Source organism: Triticum dicoccoides, chromosome 5A, assembly GCF_002162155.2.
Source record: "Triticum dicoccoides isolate Atlit2015 ecotype Zavitan chromosome 5A, WEW_v2.0, whole genome shotgun sequence".
NCBI classification, from domain to species: domain Eukaryota; kingdom Viridiplantae; phylum Streptophyta; class Magnoliopsida; order Poales; family Poaceae; genus Triticum; species Triticum dicoccoides.
Genome location: NC_041388.1, coordinates 310,287,296 through 310,307,443, shown reverse-complemented (window position 1 = coordinate 310,307,443; position 20,148 = coordinate 310,287,296). Strand labels below are relative to the sequence as shown.

Here is a 20,148-nt window from a genome sequence, read left to right as displayed (position 1 = left end):
TTGTAATTTCAGTGATGACTTCCGGGTAGAACCAGGGTGGCTTCATGGCGTCGCCGAGAGTAGCTCTGCCATTGAGTCGCTGGATCTACTTGCAAGTAGTGGAGCGCCCTAACTCATTCAGATCCGTAAGCATCCTTTGTTTCCTTCTTTTTGGTTGTTTGAATCGTTTGATTCCACTTTGTTTTCAGTGCAAAGAATAACTACCACCAGTTAGATCGACCTGTGATGATAATATATGTGATTAATTTATGTTTGTCATCCTCGTGTTTTTGTACGATTAACATCTACCACTACATCATCTATTTTTGGAATGAAATTTAACTAATATATATATATACTTTTGTGTCAGGTAGTCTGATTGTTTAGCATCTGTTGGTATAAATAACATAGTTTTCTATTTAATTAAATAATTAACATTTTTTTCTTATAGACCGCAATAGTATCTCCGCTGAGAATATTTGACAGAATTGTTTCTTGTTATCTGAATATTTTTGTCACCATGGCTATACAGTAATAGAATGAATCTATTAGGCAGTGTTTTATCTGATGGGGACAACTTCTGATGCTACCATATATTTTTTTTGACAGTAAGACTCATGGAACATAATAGACTAAAACTTCTGCCTGGAAAAGAAGCAATAGAGAAAATTAATTTGCTAGATTTGAAAATAACAACCTGGTATTTTAGTGTTTAGTGAATTGACAGCATCATCACAAACACCATACAGAGAGAGTTTTTTTTCTCTAATTAGATAATTAATGACATACATGAACAGATACACTGGGTGAACTATGTGGTCATCACCCCTCTGTCTAATACTCATCGCAAGCACCAAAATAAATTATATTGAGTCTAGTTTTGTATAGAAAGCCCAACTGATGAGGCTAGCATAACTTCCAAAAGTCAGTCTTGACAGGTACTCCCATACTACTAACCTGAAAAAAAATGAATTTTTTTTACTAAAATTATGAAGTAAACAATTAAGCAAAAGAGAAGTTTTCTCCAACCAGATTTTTTTCCTTCTAATTACCAACAGAGAATTAATTATGTCCTTGTTAAGCCCAACTGGTGAAGGGAGTATAACTTCGAAAAACCAGTGTTGGCAGGAACTTCTAAACTACTAACCTTAAAAAAGCATATCCATATAGAGATGAGAGCCGAAAAACCTTTAGCCAAAATCGGTAGCAAAAAGAAAATTCATATAGAGATGGCAAGTGGAAGTTCTTTATAATGGGAGTCGGGAAAAAATCCGAGTATTTAGTGACTAAATTAGCTAAATAATATGACCAAGCTACCACATTAATGTATGCCTAAAGAATACATCTAAAAACAAAGGATGATGAAGTCAAGTGTGACATACATATCACATATCAATACCTAATATCTTATTATCAAAATGCATCCCAATCCATGATGATCCCAGCAACATCTCCAAAATGGCAATCCTGTGTGGATAGTATATACATACTCACTTCACAGTGCAATTTATTGTATATTTAATATCATGTGTTCAGCATATAGTAACCTATAAGGCTAACAAATCTACATTAGATTTCTTTAGTACAAGAGCAGATTTTGCTAAGCTTCTAAAAGAAATTGATAACGCCTCAATGGCTGAGCGCCCTACTTTAGGCAAACTTGTTCAAAGAATTAAAAATGATTCATTTTATTTTTAGGAGAGAGAAAACTATCACAAAAGGAACAATAAATACCTGAGAATAATTTAGTAGTAAAATAGTCATCAAGCTGTACCATTTCCTCTGCATGTCAGCTATTCAGCACATCATGTGTTTATTTGTTTAAAAACCATGTGAAATTAAACCACAATTACTTCCATCGAGAAAATGAAACACAAAACGTAATGGAGAGATTAAGAATAAATATACCATGTCATATTAAAGATGCAGGTTCCGAATTCCTTGCACATTCACACAAGGAGCTGGACCCCCAAATTTGTGTCCTCAGCACAGACATGCACGCAATGCCTGAACATTCTTCTTAGATTAAGAATTTGTAGCATATGCACCCAACTTTAGATCTGATGAAATTCTAGTACTAATAACTCGTCTACTCGTACAAGGAAACCACGCACACCAGAGGAGAGGAAAGGGAGATGAAGGGGACCTATTGCCGGGGCCGAAGTTGGGGAAGACTGAGGGGAGTCGATTAGGATGGAGAGCGGCAGGGCAGCGAGCTATCCAGCGCCAACTGCAGGCGTGCCACCTTGGACCATGGGAAGGCCACCACCATGTATCCGCCTTGGAGGCCAGGGACAGAGCCGGAGCCGAGGAAGATCTATGAGAAGACGATGTCATGCGGCTCTCCTGATTCATGGTGTAGCTTGCACGCACCTCCCGGCCGGCCAGACGGAGCGGCAACCAGGCGCACCATGGGATCTTGGGTGGAGGCTGGAGGGCAGCATCAGGAGGAGAGATGGGCCTATAGGTGAGGAGTGGTTTGACACATAAGAGAAGAACACAGCAAGGAGCTACTTATAGGCAAGCAAAGAAGGACCCAGAACACAAACGATGTGCAAACGTGGAACTCCAAACATGCAAAGATGGACACATGCATGCATGCATGAGCCATGCAGCAGCACACGTATACCAGCCCATACAACATCCCATGCAGCTAATATTTTTTTCTCACATGAGACAAAATCAGCTCATGCAGTCATACCACCTTTCCACATGAGACAATATAAGCCCATGCACCTTTAGAAGAAACATGCACAGTCCAAGTGAGCAACCAAGAGAGCAATCAACCATTTCACGAAAGCCACCATGCACACGTGTCGCTCAATCAGCAGGGGTAAAATTTTTTCCAAAAAAACCAGAAAAATCAAACCCTTACGGGCCTAGTCTTCTTAGTATATGTTGGTCATGGTGCCAAAATTACGTATCACGTAGCGTGTACTGAATAAAACCAGTTATAGGGCAGTCACATGGTGGGATCAATATCCATTCGAAGCATACTAGGAAGTTGTGCAAGAATAATTCAGAAATTGTAACCAGGAAACTTTCAGAAGATGAAATACGGCAGGACAGGATAATGAACATGTGTAGAGACTAGAGACCATACAACACAAATTAAGGAAGTATCAAGTGTGTCATTATCTCTACAATACAACCAACAGGACTTGTGATGAGAACTTTTAAGATAGACTTAGGTATTTGTTGAGTAATGTGATTGTATTAGAAAATATAGGATAAAGTAGAAAGTATTCTGGCTTGTCTTGTACTCCAAATAGATCATGTATTCCTATATATATATATCCATGAGGCTGAAGCAATACAACGAACAATTTCATCAATCCTATCCCTTCCTTCTAACATGGTATCAGCCTAATCATAATTCAAACCCTAGGCGCCGCCGCTTGCGCACCTGCGCGCCGCCTCCCGGGCGGTCGGCCACCATGATCGCCGCCGGGGGCCGCGCCACCTGTATCTAGGGTTCGTCCCGGCCGTGTTGGCCGGTTGCCCTAGAGAGTCTTTTTTCCGAGCCTTTGCTCCGGGTTTTTTCGCTCTCTCATTGGTCGTTTTGATCGGCGTTTTCCTTTTTGGTTTTTCGATGAAATCATGATCGGTTTGCGTCGCCCGCTGCCGCCGTCGACCCCCATGCGCCTCTACTCCAACCCCGGAGCGACCAGCCGGCCTCTCCTCCGACCCGGCGGCCACGCGCGCCGCGGCGGCCCATCAGGGCCAGTCGTCGTCCGCCCGTTGCCCAGCATCGGCCGTCACCGCCCTGCTCCGACCGGGAAACCTGCATTGCCCCGACCTGGCGGCCTCGCGCCATGCGGCGGCCAATCATAGCCGTCGCTCGCGCGCCGGCCCACCCATTGATCCACATCACCCGCCTCCGCCACGTCTGTTGGGGATCGTAGTAGAAATTTAAAATTTTCTACGCATCACTAAGATCAATCTATGGAGTAATCTAGCAACGAGAGGAAGGGGAGTGCACCTACATACCCTTGTAGATCGCTAAGCGAAAGCGTTGCAAGAACACGGTTGGTGGAGTCGTACACGCAGCGATTCAGATCGCGGTCGATTCTGATCTAAGCACCGAACAACGGCGCCTCCGCGTTCAACACACGTACAACCCGGTGACGTCTCCTGTGTCTTGATCCAGCAAGGGAGAGGGAGAGGTTGGGGAAGACTCCGTCCAGCAGCAGCACGACGGCGTGGTGATGGTGGAGGAGCGCGGGACTCCAGCAGGGCTTCAGCAAGCACTACAAGAGACGAGGAGGGAGAGAGGTAGGGCTGCGCCAAGAGGAAGATCAAATCATGTGTTGGGCAGCCCCCAATACCTCAAGTATATATAGGGGGAGGGGAGGAGCTGCGCCCCCATCTAGGGTTCCATCCCTATGGGTGGCGGCAGCCCCCAAAACCCATCTAGGGTGCGGCCAAGGGGGGGGGGGAAGAGAGGGGGCGCCCTAGGGTGGGCCTTAAGGCCCATCTGGACCTAGGGTTTGCCCCCTTCTCACTCTCCACGCGCCTTGGGCCTTGGTGGGGGGCGCACCAGCCCACCCGGGGCTGGTCCCCTCCCACACTTGGCCCACGTAGCTTTTTGGGGCTGGTGGCCCCACCTGGTGGACCTCGGGACCCTCCCGGTGGTCCCGGTACGTTACAGATAGCATCCGAAACTTTTCTGTGACCAAACCGGGACTTCCCATATATAAATCTTTACCTCCGGACCATTTCGAAACTCCTCGTGACATCCGGGATCTCATTCGGGACTCCGAACAACATTCGGTAACTGCGTACATACTTTCCCTATAACCCTAGCGTCATCGAACCTTAAGTGTGTAGACCCTACGGGCTCGGGATTCATGCAGACATGGCCGAGAGAACTCTCCGGTCAATAACCAACAGCGGGATCTGGATACCCATGTTGGCTCATGTTGGGGAACGTAGTAATTTCAAAAAAATTCTACGCACACGCAAGATCATGGTGATGCATAGCAACAAGAGGGGAGAGTGTGATCTATGTACCCTTGTAGATCGACAACGGAATCGTTAGCACAACGTGGTTGATGTAGTCGTACGTCTTCACGGTTCTACCGATCCAAGCACCGTTACTCTGGCACCTCCGAGTTCTTGGCACATGTTCAGCTCGATGACGATCCCCGGGCTCCGATCCAGCAAAGCGTCGGGGAGGAGTTCCGTCTGCACGACGGCATGGTGACGATCTTGATATTCTACCGTCGCAGGGCTTCGCCTAAGAACCGCTACAATATGACCGAGGTGGAATATGATGGAGGGGGGCACCGCACATGGCTAAGGAACGATTACGAAGATCAACTTGTGTGTCTAGAGGTGCCCCCCTGCCCCCGTATATAAAGGAGCAAGGGGGAGGGGGCGGCCGGCCTAGGAGGGGGCGCGCCAAGGGGGGTCCTACTCCCACCGGGAGTAGGACTCCTTCCTTCCTTGTTGGAGTAGGAGAAGGGGAAAGAGGGGGAGAGGAAGAAGGACAAGGGGGCTGCGCCCCTTGTCCAATTCGGACCAGAGGGGGGGCGCAGGCCTCCTTCCTTTTGGCCTCTCTCCTCTATTCCCGTATGGCCCAATAAGGCCCATATACTCCCCGACGAATTCCCGTAACTCTCCGGTACTCCGAAAAATACCCGAATCACTCGGAACCTTTCCGATGTCCGAATATAGTCGTCCAATATATCAATCTTTACGTCTCGACCATTTCGAGACTCCTTGCCATGTCCCCGATCTTATCTGGGACTCCGAACTCCTTCGGTACATCAAAACTCATAAACTCATAATATAACTGTCATTGAAACCTTAAGCGTGCGGACCCTACGGTTCGAGAACAATGTAGACATGACCGAGACATGTCTCCGGTCAATAACCAATAGCGGAACCTGGATGCTCATATTGGCTCCTACATATTCTACGAAGATCTTTATCGGTCAGACCGCATAACAACATACGTTGTTCCCTTTGTCATCGGTATGTTACTTGCCCGAGATTCGATCGTCGGTATCTCAATACCTAGTTCAATCTCGTTACTGGCAAGTCTCTTTACTCGTTCCGTAATACATCATCTCACAACTAACTCATTAGTTGCAATGCTTGCAAGGCTTTATGTGATGTGCATTACCGAGAGGGCCCAAAGATACCTCTCCAACAATCGGAGTGACAAATCATAATCTCGAAATACGCCAACCCAACATGTACCTTTGGAGACACCTGTAGAGCACCTTTATAATCACCTAGTTACATTGTGACGTTTGGTAGCACACAAAGTGTTCCTCCGGTAAACGGGAGTTGCATAATCTCATAGTCATAGGAACATGTATAAGTCATGAAGAAAGCAATAGCAACATACTAAACGATCGGGTGCTAAGCTAATGGAATGGGTCATGTCAATCAGATCATTCACCTAATGATGTGATCCCGTTAATCAAATAACAACTCTTTGTCCATGGTTAGGAAACATAACCATCTTTGATTAACGAGCTAGTCAAGTAGAGGCATACTAGTGACACTCTGTTTGTCTATGTATTCACACATGTATTATGTTTCCGGTTAATACAATTCTAGCATGAATAATAAACATTTATCATGATATAAGGAAATAAATAATAACTTTATTATTGCCTCTAGGGCATATTTCCTTCAGCTCCCACATGCTCCATGATGATCTCATCGGATGAACCACGATGTCAAGGATTCAATCAATCCCGTATACAATTCCCTTTGTCTATCGATACGATACTTGCCCGAGATTCGATCGTCGGTATCCCGATACCTCGTTCAATCTCGTTACCGGCAAGTCTCTTTACTCGTTCCGTAACACATCATCCCGTGATCAACTCCTTGGTCACATTGTGCACATTATGATGATGTCCTACCGAGTGGGCCCAGAGATACCTCTCCGTTACACGGAGTGACAAATCCCAGTCTCGATTCATGCCAACCCAACAGACACTTTCGGAGATACCCGCAGTGCACCTTTATATCCACCCAGTTACGTTGTGACGTTTGGTACACCCAAAGCATTCCTACGGTATCCGGGAGTTGCACAATCTCATGGTCTAAGGAAATGATACTTGACATTAGAGAAGCTTTAGCATACGAACTACACGATCTTGTGCTAGGCTTAGGATTGGGTCTTGTCCATCACATCATTCTCCTAATGATGTGATCCCGTTATCAATGACATCCAATGTCCATGGTCAGGAAACCGTAACCATCTATTGATCAACGAGCTAGTCAACTAGAGGCTTACTAGGGACATGGTGTTGTCTATGTATCCACACATGTATCTGAGTTTCCTATCAATACAATTCTAGCATGGATAATAAACGATTATCATGAACAACGAAATATAATAATAACTCATTTATTATTGCCTCTAGGGCATATTTCCAACAGTCTCCCACTTGCACTAGAGTCAATAATCTAGTTCACATCACTATGTGATTGCAATGAATCCAACACCCATGGGGTTTGTTCATATCTTGCTTGTGAGAGAGGTTTATTAGTCAATGAGTCTGAACCTTTCAGATCCATGTGTGCTTTACAAATCTCTATGTCATCTTGTAGATGCAGCTACCACGCACTACTTGGAGCTATTCCAAATAACTGTTCTACTATACGAATCCGCTTTACTACTCAGAGTCATCCGGATTAGTTTCAAAGTTTGCATCGATGTAACCCTTTACGACGAACTCTTTTACCACCTCCATAGTCGAGAAAATTCCTTAGTCCACTAGTCACTAAGGATAACCTTGACCGTTGTCCTGTGATCCATTCCTAGATCACACTTGTACCCCTTGACTGACTCATGGCTTAGCACACTTCAGGTGCGGTACACAACATTGCATACTTTAGAACCTACGTCTAAAGCATAGGGGACAACCTTCGTCCTTTCTCTCTATTCTGCCGTGGTCAGGTCTTGAGTTTTACTCAATACTCATACCTTATAACAAGCTAAGAACTCCTTCTTTGCCGATCTATTTTTGAACTCCTTCAAAATTTTGTCATGGTATGTGTTTGTTTGAAAGTACTATTAAGAGATTTTGATTTATCCTTATAGATCTTGATGCTCAATGTTCAAGTAGCTTAATACAGGTTTTCCATTGAAAAACACTTTCCAAATAACCCTGCATACTTTCCAGAAATTCTACATCATTTCTGATCAACAATATGTGAACAACATATACTCATCAAAAAATTTATAGTGCTCCCACTCATTTCTTTGGAAATACAAGTTTCTCATAAACTTTGTATAAACCCAAAATCTTTGATCATCTCATCAAAGCGTACATTCCAATTCTGAGATGCTTACTCCAGTCCTTAGAAGGATTGTTGGAGCTTTGCATACTTATTAGCATCTTTCAGGATTGACAAAACCTTCTGGTTGTATCACATACAACCTTTCCTCAAGAAAAACGTCGAGGAAAAAATGTTTTGACATCCTATCTGCAAGATTTCATAAATAATGCAGTAACTGCTAACATAATTCCAATAGACTCTTAGCATCGCTACGAGTGAGAAAGTCTCATCGTATTCAACTCCTTGAACTTGTCGGGAAACATCTTAACGACAAGTCGAGCTTTCTTAATGGTGACACTTACCATCATTGTCCGTCTTCCTTTTAAAATCCATCTGCACCCAACAGCCTTACGACCATCAAGTAGTTCTTTTCAAAGTCTATACTTTGTTTTATACATGGATCCTCTCTCGGATTTTATGGCCTCGAGCCATTCGTCGGAATCCGGGCCCACCATCACTTCTCCATAGCTCATAGGTTCATTGTTGTTTAGCAACATGATTTTCAAGACAGGATTACGTACCACTCTGAAGTAGTACACATCCTTGTCGACCTATGAGGTTTGGTAGTGACTTGATCCGAAGTTTCATGATCATTATCATAAGCTTCCACTTAAATTGGTGTAGGTGCCACAGGAACAACTTCCTGTGCCCTGCTACACACTAGTTGAAGTGACGGTTCAATAACCTCATCAAGTCTCCACCATCCTCCCACTCAATTCTTTCGAGAGAAATTTTTCCGCGAGAAAGGACCTGTTTCTAGAAACAATCACTTTTGCTTCCGGATCTGGAATAGGAGGTATACCCAACTATTTTTGGGTATTCTATGAAGATGCATTTATCCGCTTTGGGTTCGAGCTTATCAGCCCGAAACCTTTTCACATAAGCATCGCAGCCCCAAACTTTTAAGAAATGACAGCTTAGATTTCTCTAAACCATAGTTCATACGTTGTCGTCTCAACGGAATTGTGTGGTGCCCTATTTAAAGTGAGTGCGGTTGTCTCTAATGCCTAACCCATAAATGATAGTGGTAATTCGATAAGAGACATCATGGTATGCACCATATCCAATAGGGTACAGTTGTGATGTTCGGACACACCATCAATGGTGGTCCAGGCGGTATTAGTGTGAAACAATTTCCACAATGTCTTAATTATGTGCCAGACTCGTAACTCAGATATTCATCTCTATGATCATATCATAGACATTTTATCATCTTATCACGACAATCTTCAACTTCACTCTGAAATTACTTGAACCTTTCAATAATTCAGACCTGTGTTTCATCAAGTAAATATACTCAGCATCTTCTCAAATCATCTGTGAAGTAAGAACATAACGATATCCACTACGTGCCTCAGCACTCATTGGATTGCACACATCAAAATGTATTACTTCCAACAAGTTGCTTTCTTGTTCCATCTTACTGAAAACAAGGCATTTTAGTCATTTTGCCCATGTGGTATGATTTGCATGTCTCAAGTGATTCAAAATCAAGTGAGTCCAAACGATCCATCTGTATGGAGTTTCTTCATGCATATCTACCAATAGACATGGTTCGCATGTCTCAGTCCTTTCAAAAACGAGTGAGTCCAAAGATCCATCAACATGGAGCTTCTTCATGCGTTTTATACCAACATGACTCAAATGGCAGTGCCACAAGTACGTGGTACTATCATTACTATCTTATATCTTTTGGCATGAACATGTGTATCACTACGATCGAGATTCAATAAACCATTCATTTTAGGTGCAAGACCATTGAAGGCATTATTCAAATAAACAGAGTAACCATTATTCTCCTTAAATGAATAACCGTGTGGCGATAAACATAATCCAATCATGTCTATGCTCAACGCAAACACCAAATAACAATTATTTCGGTTTAACACCAATCCCGATGGTAGAGGGAGCGTGCAATGTTTGATCACATCAACCTTGGTAACACTTCCAACACATATCGTCATCTCACCTTTAGCTAGTCTCCGCAGCCTTTTATTTCGAGTTACTAACGCTTAGCAACCGAACCGGTATTTATTACCCTGGTGCTACTAGGAGTACTAGTAAAGTACACAATAATATGACGTATATTCAAAATACTTCTGTCGACCTTGCCAGCCTTCTCATCTACCAAGTATCTAGGGTAGTTCTGCTTCAGTGGCCGTTCCCCTCATTATAGAAGCACTTAGTCTCGGGTTTGGTTCAACCTTGAGTTTCTTCACTAGAGCAGTAACTGATTTGCCGTCTCATGAAGTATCCCTTCTTTCCCTTGCCCTTCTTGAAACTAGTGGTTTAACCATCAACAATTGATGCTCCTACTTGATTTCTACTTTCGCGGTGTCAAACATCGTGAGTTGCTCAAGGATCATCATGTCTATCCCTGATATGTTATAGCTCATCACTAAGCTCTAATAGCTTGGTGGCAGTGACTATGGAGAACTATCACTATCTCATCTGGAAGATTAACTCCCACTCGATTCAAGCGATTGCAGTACTCAGACAATCTGAGCACATGCTCAACGATTGAGTTTTTCTCCCTTAGTTTGCAGACTTAAGAAACTTGTCAGAGGTCTCATACCTCTTGACATGGGCACTAGTCTGAAATTCCAATTTCAGTCTTTGGAACATCTCATATGTTCTGCGACGTTTCAAAAACGTCGCTGGTGCCACAATTCTAAACCGTTAGTATTACGTACTGAACTATCACGTAGTCATCAAAACGTGTATGTCAGATGTTTTCCAACATCTACAGACGACGCTCGAGGTTCAACACACTGAGCGGTGCATTAAGGACATAGCCCTTCTGTGCAGCAATGAGGACAATCCTCAGTTCACGGACTCAGTCCGCATAATTGCTACTGTCAACTCTAAACTAAATTTTCTCTAGGAACATATCTAAAATAGTAGAACCAAAACGTGAGCTACGACATAATTTGCAAAGACCTTTTGACTATGTTCATGATAATTAAGTTCATCTAATCAAATTATTCAATGAACTCCTACTTAGATAGACATCCCTCTAGTCATCTAAGTGATACATGATCCGAGTCAACTAGGCCGTGTCCGATCATCGCGTGAGACGGACTAGTCATCATCGGTGAACATCTTCATGTTGATCGTATCCACTATATGACTCATGTTCGACCTTTCGGTCTTCCGTGTTCCGAGGCCATGTCTGTACATGCTAGGCTCGTCAAGTTAACTTAAGTGTATTGCGTGTGTAAATCTGGCTTACACCCGTTGTATGCGAACGTTAGAACCTATCACACCCGATCATCACATGGTGCTTTGGAACAACGGACCTTAGCAACGGTGCACAGTTAGGGGGAACACAATCCTTAATATTTTAATGAGGGATCATCTTATTTATGCTACCGTCGTTCTAAGCAAATAAAATGTAAAAACATGACAAACATCACATGCAAATCATAAAGTGACATGATATGGCCAATATCATCTTGCGCCTTTAATCTCCATCTTCGAGGCACGGTATGAACACAGCATGACACCATGATCTCCATCATCATGATCTCCATCATCGTGTCTTCATGAAGTTGCCTCACCAACTATTACTTCTACTACTATGGCTAACGGTTAGCAATAAAGTAAAGTAATTACATGGCGTTTTCATTGACACGCAGCTCATAAATAAATTAAGACAACTCCTATGGCTCATGCCGGTTGTCATACTCATCGACATGCAAGTCGTGATTTCTATTACAAGAACATGATCAATCTCATACATCACATATATCATTCATCACATCCTTTTGGCCATATCACATTACATAGCATACCCTGCAAAAACAAGTTAGACGTCATCTAATTGTTGTTGCATGTTTTACGTGTCTGCTATGGGTTTCTAGCAAGAATGTTTCTTAACTACGCAAAACCACAACGGTGATATGCCAATTGCTATTTACCCTTCATAAGGACCCTTTTCATCGAGTCCGATCCGACTATAGTGGGAGAGACAGACACCCGCCAGCCACCTTATGCATCAAGTGCATGTCAGTCGGTGGAACCAGTCTCACGTAAGCGTACGTGTAAGGTCGGTCCGGGCCGCTTCATCCCACAATGCCGCCGAATCAAGATAAGACTAGTAACGGCAAGAAAATTGAACAAATCATCGCCCACAACTACTTTGTGTTCTACTCATGCATAGAAACTACGCATAGACCTAGCTCATGATGCCACTGTTGGGGATCGTAGCAGAAATTTAAAATTTTCTACGCATCACCAGGATCAATCTATGGAGTAATCTAGCAACGAGAGGAAGGAGAGTGCACCTACGTACCCTTGTAGATCGCTAAGCGGAAGCGTTGCAAGAACGCAGTTGGTGGAGTCGTACACGCAGCGATTCAGATCGCGGTCGATTCCGATCTAAGCACCGAACAACGGCGCCTCCGCGTTTAACACACGTACAGCCCGGTGACGTCTCCCGCGCCTTGATCCAGCAAGGGAGAGGGAGAGATTGGGGAAGACTCCGTCCAGCAGCAACACGACAGCGTGGTGATGGTGGAGGAGCGCGGGACTCCAGCAGGGCTTCGCCAAGCACTACGAGAGACGAGGAGGAAGAGAGGTAGGGCTGCGCCAAGAGGAAGATCAAATCATGTGTTGGGCAGCCCCCAATACCTCAAATATATATAGGGAGAGGGGAGGGGCTGCGCCCCCATCTAGGGTTCCATCCCTAGGGGTGGAGGCAGCCCACAAAACCCATCTAGGGTGCGGCCAAGGGGGGGAAGAGAGGGGGGCGCCCTAGGGTGGGCCTTAAGGCCCATCTGGACCTAGGGTTTGCCCCCTTCCCACTCTCCACTCTCCACGCGCCTTGGGCCTTGGTGGGGGGCGCACCAGCCCACCTGGGACTGGTCCCGTCCCACACTTGGCCCACGCAGCCTTCTCGGGCTGGTGGCCCCACCTGGTGGACCCCCGGGACCCTCCCGGTGGTCCCGGTACGTTACCGATAGCACCCAAAACTTTTCCGGTGACCAAACCGGGACTTTCCATATATAAATTTTTACCTCCGGACCATTCCAGAACTCCTCGTGATGTCCGGAATCTCATCCGAGACTCCAAAAAACATTCGTTAACCACGTACATACTTTTCCTATAACCCTAGCGTCATCGAACCTTAAGTGTGTAGACCCTACGGGCTCGGGAGTCATGCAGACATGGCCGAGACAACTCTCCGGTCAATAACCAACAGTGGGATCTGGATACCCATGTTGGCTCCCACATGCTCCACGATGATCTCATCGGATGAACCACGATGTCAAGGATTCAATCAATCCCGTATACAATTCCCTTTGTCTATCGGTACGATACTTGCCCGAGATTCGATCCTCGGTATCCCGATACCTCATTCAATCTCGTTACCGGCAAGTCTCTTTACTCGTTCCGTAACACATCATCCTGTGATCAACTCCTTGGTCATATTGTGCACATTATGATGATGTCCTACCGAGTGGGCCCAGAGATACCTCTCCGTTACACGGAGTGACAAATCCCAGTCTCGATTCGTGCCAACCCAATAGACACTTTCGGAGATACCCGCAGTGCACCTTTATAGCCACCCAGTTACGTTGTGACGTTTGGTACACCCAAAGCATTCCTATGGTATCCGGGAGTTGCACAACTCATGGTCTAAGGAAATGATACTTGACATTAGAGAAGCTTTAGCATACGAACTACACGATCTTGTGCTAGGCTTAGGATTGGGTCTTGTCCATCACATTATTCTCCTAATGATGTGATCCCGTCATCAACGACATCCAATGTCCATGGTCAGGAAACCGTAACCATCTATTGATCAACGAGCTAGTCAACTAGAGGCTTACTAGGGACATGGTGTTGTCTATGTATCCACACATGTATCTGAGTTTCCTATCAATACAATTCTAGCATGGATAATAAACGATTATCATGAACAAGGAAATATAATAATAACTCATTTATTATTGCCTCTAGGGCATATTTCCAACAACGTCTGCACGGCGGCCCGGCGGTCTACCTCGCCGGCCTCGTCCTTGGCTGCGTCGGGACAGCTGCAACAGGCTCATTGGTTGACTCAACTCGGGCGCCGCTGCTACGTTGGTCGGTCCGGGCCTCACTGCCTGGGTGCCGATGCTGACACGCTCGTCCGCACGATATCCCACGCCGTCCGTTGTCGCCGGCCTCATCCCGGACTCCGCCGGCACCAAGCCTCCACCGAGGGCGTCCCCGACCTCGCGCGCGATCGGCTTGATCACCCGTTCGCCACCGCGATCCGCCCCATTTACGCCACGCGACCAACCTGGCCCGTCGGTTGCACGCGCCTCCGCAGGTCCCGCAAAGATTGTCCCCGAGTTTAGCGCACCCTTCAACCGATCGAGCAACAGGCTGCCGCTGTGTCGCCCCGTCGGGCCGCAGCGCCGCCGCCCCGTGTTTCTCCTCGCGGCTGCATCGACTCGTGCGTCGCCCCTACAGGCCGTAGTGCTGTGATACGCAGTCCCAACCGTCGTCCCGAGGCCGTCCTCATGGCTGCACCGACTCGCAAACCGCCGTTGCGTCGTCCCTTCGGGCCGTAGTGTCGCGGCCCGCGGTTTCCGCCGCCGCCCCGAGGTCTTCCCGCCGCCGCCCTGACCCGCCTGCCGCCGCTGCGTCGCCCCTTCGGGCCCTAGTGCCACGGCCCGCGGTCCACTTCGCCGTCCCCGCGCGTCGACTTCCCATGGTATGCGTCACGTCGTCTTCCTTTGGTGCGAGAGCGCCACCATCCGCGCCGGTCTTCGTCACGCTGTTGGGTTCTTCGCCTACTTCGAGCACCGCCGCCGCACTCCTAACCTAGCCGCTGCCGCTGCCATCAGGCCGCCGTCGCCGCTCTTTTTTGGCCGCCGCCGCTGCTACCTCCGTAGCTGCCGCCGCCGCCCGTCCACCCCGTTCGTCTTCGTCCAGCACCAGCCCGTCGCCAGCGTCGCCATCATCTACCCCGACCACTTCGTCTACTCCGACCACCGTTAGTGACATCGGCCCCGCGCCGATGGGCGCCACAATCGTCGTCAAGTTCTTCTCTGCTGGCCCTTCCAACTTCTTTGACATGGTGTGCAACTCGTGCAGGTCCCTCATCTATGCATGCCCGGTGCTGGCAACACCAACGTGTGCCTTCGTCTACGACATGTCCCCGGGTTTGGCAACCCTGGCGCGACGCCTCGTCAACACCGTCCTCTCCCCGGCGCACCCCTACTTCGACACCACTGCGCCCATGCTAACTCGGCGCCTCCTTGCGCCCGCGGCTCCATGGCGACTTCCTCGACACCGCTACCCCGACTCGACATCGACCACGACATTCTTCGCACGGCTACCTCGACCCTGCGTTTTGATTTTCGGATTGGGTTTTTTTTCGCTCCTGAATGAAATGGCCGAATTTCGGTCAATTCAAAAATTTCGGCAAAATCTCGGACGAAATTGCATAAACCAAATTTGAATTTTTGAATGAAATTTAATCGAAATCTGGTAGAAATTTGGCCGAAATTTTGCAATCAACAGAGTAAAGGTATAGCAGATCGAGCTCTAGGGATTAAAAACTGAATCAGTCCAAGAATAAACATTGAAGAAGCAAACGAAGAAGGAAGTGCCCTGATGCTACCTATGCATCAGTCCAACATATAAAAACAATCCTCACTGCCGCAGACATCAAGCACCATGCTGTGGCCTTGAAGAAGCAACAGAGAAGAAACTAGGTGGTGATGGAGGAGGCGCGAGGTGGCCCTGATGGAGGCTGCGCGTCCACGCGCTCACACGCAAGCAAGCGGGAGGGAGGTACCAGTCAACGAGGCGGCTTGATGCAGCGGAGGCGTGCAGATTCTTCACCGGAGGAGCTCCCGACGGGCGTGGGAAGGCAGCAGCAGGCGGGCAGCGGCGGCGCCGCACAGGGAAACAAGATGTTTAGGGTTCGGGCGTTCAGTTTGATGGCGTTTTCTTAGCCGGACCATAGTGGAGGCCTTCTAGATGTTGGGCTGGGCCATAACTTTCAAAGCAGGCCGGAATTTTTGAAGCGAAAGGGACATATTCCGGGCCCAGCCGAGATGGCCGAAATTCGGCCGAAATTGATTTTTTTCGGCCGAAAATCAAAACTGTGCCTCGACCACGATTACACCACCCTACACTCTTGGCTACCTCGACAACGACACAAAGGGCTACCGCCTTGCTTGAGCAACCTTGTCGGTTGACACTCCAGCCACGACTCCGCGATGCGTCGACCGTTACGACTGTGGGGAGTGTCCGTCGGCTTGCCTTCGGATTCTTCTCCAGTCTCACCGTCCGCGTCGCTACCATTGTGACTGCAGGGGGATATTGAGTAACGTGATTGTATTAGGAAACATAGGATAAATTAGAGAATATTCTGGCTTGTCTTGTACTTCAAATAGATCATGTAGTATTGAATGCCCCCAAATCCTTGTCATTCTGAGCATAATCACTTCAATATCTTGCAATAACAAAAATGATGTCAATATCTTGCAACTAAGAACTCTTTATAGTCATAAAAGTCCTAGAAATGCTGGATACATTTGCGCACCCAAGTTACACTAGCCTACTCCAAGCAGACACGTGAAACACAAAATGATCTGAGTGTGCAAAAGAGCAGGCAACATCGCTGAACAGAAATGACATGAGTGAGAGGAGAGGGGTGTACATGGGGTGCCCATATTCTGGAGCGAGGAAGGCGGGCGGCCAAGCCAGGAAGTAGGCGAACATGGGGTGCCCATATTCCTTGCCACGCTTCGTCGCCAGGCGCTCCAGCTTGCCGGTGTATAGATCGTACGAGTAGCGCCCGAATCCCCAGGTCTTGATGAACACCTTCCCCGTGCGACCGGCGTCCATGTCGCTGGGCCAGACGCAAACAGTCCGTTCGCAGGGCATGCCAGGAACTCAGGCTGCAGGTGGGACAATACCTGAGCGTCCCACCTCCAACCCACCTGATCCCACTACGTTTAGTGGGAGTAACTGGACACCCCATCAAAACATGCATAAATTATCTGGGCTCAAGTGGGATCTCACTTAGCAAATGAAGGATTGAAACATAATACTCCAGTACGCACTAGTTTAGCATCCATCTGCCGAGTCCACATTACAGTGTCACCCTTACACTGTAAGAAGCGAAGGCCAAGGCAGCACTGCACGAGCCCACTATAGTGTGTGTGCGCGCCGTGAAACGGTGCAAGTCAGGATCGACAACCGCAGTGCAGGCAGTCCAGCCGTGACTAGCTCTCTCTTTCCATTGGTGTTGAAAATAGAAGTAGAGAAGAAAATATTGCAGGATGTTTAGAGCTGCCCGAAACACACGACTTCTCTGTTCTTCATGTGTGTGAGAGTTGAGGCCTGACATTGCCCAGCACTTCGGACCTGCAGTCGCCTTCCACGGCCAGGCGACCGACCGTGGAGCACCACATGACGTTCCTCTTGGCGGCCATAACCAATCGGCAGACCTGCCTGCAGCCCGACATCCGCCAGATCTTGCTTCCTTGGCCAAGAAGCTGCCCACTAATCCTTGCGGCGTGGTGCCAGGAAGAAGAAACAGGGGTGCAGCGGCGGCGACGGCCATCAATCGGCGGCAGCGGCGGGAGCATGCTGTTGCACCACGCTTCTACTGTGCAGTTGGCTAGCTTAATAGTGCAGGGTGAGATCCCAACGGGCTAAGGGCATGTACAATGCATAGCCTCAAGGTGATGCCTCACATGCCATATAGGATCGGATATGACGTAAAGTAGGTTTGGATAGGGAAGCGGGATCCTCTTCAGGAGGCGGGTGCTTGAAGAGAAAAAGTGTGGTCCGGTGACAAAAGCTGAAAAAGTTGGAATGAAAAGTAGAGATGCATGTGTACTAGAGTCTTTATTTTCTACTAGAAAATGTGCCCGTGCGTTGCAACGGAATAAATAAATATTTTCATGTCCCTAGTGGTGACACATCCGTATTGCCGTGTCTCCTCTTCATCATCGTTGTCAATGATAGTCACGTTATTCACTTACTCACGATAAAAGTGGTCAATCCTAAGGCAATGGGCTTGCTTACTCTAGAATGCCACTTCATGAGCTCCTTTCTACAACGACTTGTAATTCTACGGACTTATGATGATGGTGCATGCCATTTTTATCTCATCTTTTACTTGATTCATGCATCATTCCTACATTTTTATGCAATTGCTTTTTTTCTGACGGTGTGGTATATGATAGAGATAATTATTGTTGGATAATTTTGAATCAATTAACAAAGGTCCTATGGAATGAAGCTCGATGGCAATGGCTAGGAATTCATTTGAATTTCACAAATGGTTTCCTACACCTTCTCCGTCCTATCTAAATCATAAGATATCCCCATCTGATAGCACCCTCACTACTAAAAGAACACATCGTGTAAGATTAAAAATTAGGTTATAGAGACGTGGTAGAGATTAAGAAAAAACATTTGAAACTTAAGCTGAGAAAAAACTTTTAAGAGGCCGTTTAAAATACTAAAACCATAAGGCGATATCACAGCCTATAGAGGCATGCTCCATATAGTGCAAGCCTTGGCGTCAATGTGTCCAAGCTTAGCTTCCTTCTAGCTTTAGAAGCCGCCTCCAACAAATAAACTTGTTGTTTGGTTCCATTTATCAACAAAAGAGCGCGTGCTTCTAACGGGTATAAAATAAATTTGATAATTCGTGTCGTATTCAAGTGTTTATCTATTGCACTACTAACTCCAACTCCATCCGAATTGAAATAATTACATATATTGCCTCCAAGTAATAGGGTGAGAGAGATATTTAGTCGTGATAGACTTCAAGTTTTACAAAGATGATTACTCGTGTAAGTAATTATTCTGTGAATAATTCCAAAGAAAATGATCATGCACATAATTAGATGTGGCACTACCGAGATACAGGAAGCAACTTGAAGTCGTTATCTCAAATTAGTTACCAAAAAGAATGCTGAAAAGTCATGCTAGCCATACGTTTTAATGTCCATAATTTACGTGCATGAATGATGAACAATGATCCCACAATATGTTGCATGGCACAATCTTCAGAATTTTTAATTCCGGACAATGATTCCACAATCTGGTGCATGGCACAATCTCTGGAATTTTTTAATTCCGACCCACAAATCATGTCCTCCTTCCAAATCGGGGCTGCTTCTCATTTCCACACTTTTTCTTGAGAGACGAATCCAGCCCTTCCCGATTTTCTAGGCGGCATATTGACATTAACTGGCAAGTGTATATAAATCAATCAGATTTTGTGTAAGAGGGCGAGGTGGGACAATATAAGAGGGAAACGAATCTGAAAACTTTGCATAGCGGGCCACCTCGTGAGCTGAGGCCCATGTGATCTAGTTTTTTTTTGCCTGGGCCACCTCGTGAGCTGAGGCTCATGTGATCGACAGGTCCAGAAAGTCGATAGCGTACGAAATTTTGCTAGCGACGGACGGACGAAATTTGCTAGCGACGGACGAAATTTTCGGAAGGAAGAAGCGATAGCTGCTTTATTATTAATTAGGTAAAGAGGTAAAGAAATAAAGATAAAGATTTCTTAATGAGTCCCATTAATGGTAGTTTGTATTGGGGAGAAAAAATAAATGTAGATGTCTTAAATTACTTTTTGTCATGGGCATATGTATCCATATGCCACCATTGTACATGCCCTAAGAGCATCTTCACTAGGGCCTCCAGGATGCCCCCCAAGCATCTTTTTTAGCACCGGCGGGTAAAAACCGTCCCAACCAGGCATCCGAGACATCGTTTTGCACCGGTTCTGGCGATATTTAGCGCCGGCACGCCCACCCCACACCCAACCCCCTGGGGGGCAGCTGGGGACGTCGGCATCTACTTTTTGCCCCGCTGCCCCACTTG

The 20,148-nt window shown here is 46.5% G+C and overlaps 1 pseudogene; it reads right to left on the bottom strand.

Moving 5' to 3' along the window:
- Positions 1-16,842: 16,842 nt before the first annotated feature.
- LOC119299472 overlaps positions 16,843-20,148 on the bottom strand; it is a 31,410-nt pseudogene continuing 28,104 nt past the window's right edge.